The sequence below is a fragment of the Neomonachus schauinslandi genome, chromosome 2 (genome assembly GCF_002201575.2).
Source record: "Neomonachus schauinslandi chromosome 2, ASM220157v2, whole genome shotgun sequence".
NCBI classification, from domain to species: Eukaryota; Metazoa; Chordata; class Mammalia; order Carnivora; family Phocidae; genus Neomonachus; species Neomonachus schauinslandi.
This window is the reverse complement of record NC_058404.1, coordinates 201315555-201316538: the sequence shown is the minus strand read 5'-3', so window position 1 is coordinate 201316538 and position 984 is coordinate 201315555.

Below are 984 nucleotides of genomic sequence, written 5' to 3'. Positions count from 1 at the left end.
CCACCACCATCTGCCGCTACAGACTTTAGGACTAATCTGGGTATTCTCCTTCTCTGTCAAGTTTAAGTGTCCAGGCCATTCTTGTCCTATAGCTCTGTATAACCCCTTCTCTGACCCCTTCTCCCACCACTCCTTAACCCCCCAAAACCCTCCCCCAGTGCCCTCTTGAACCGATGACCAGCAACATCCCCTTTTCCTAAACCCTTTGTCTGAATGTGCCCTTGACCTTGCTCTAACTGAAAAGGGGTGCTCCCTGGTCCTTCAAAAACAGCATCCCTCTCTCTAACACTTCTTCCCTTCCAGTCCTTGGTGATTTCCATCTCCAGGTGGGTGACCCCTCCACAACCCTGGCCTGCTCTCCTCTGATGATCCGGACCTCCAACCTAGGCCAGCCACCCACTCTCATGGCCACACAACAGGCATTATGACCTGTGATTGGGAATTCTCCCAGCTCCCTAAACAGTCTCAGGCACCCACTCAGCAGTCACCACCTCGTCTCTGTCCGGCTGACTTCCTCCATGCCCTGTCTCACAAGCTGCAAGTGCTGGGACTTACTGCACGCCAGTCTTCCCATCCACTGACCTCACTGCATGTTTACTGCTCCTCACCCACCTTGTCCTCCCTCTCCCCCGCCAGCCATCATGGTGGGCATCCAACATGATGGGCAACAGCTTCCAATTCCTTACGTCTTCTCTTCCTCAGACCAATGCCCCCAGTTGTTCCCCCAGGAAGTGGACTGTAGGCTGGCCACTATCTGCATCTTTGTCTTGTGCTTGTGTGTGAGTCCTCTTCCCTCTGGACTATGTGCTCTGAGAGCGGGAACTGTGTTTCCCACATCTCTATCTTCTGTTGCCCAGAGTTGGTGCTCAGTGAAAGTTTGTGGAGATGATGGATGGACAGATGGATGGATCGAAGTGTGGGTAGATGGTGGATGATGGATGGATGGATATGGATAAATAGATGGAAGGACAGATGATGGATGGA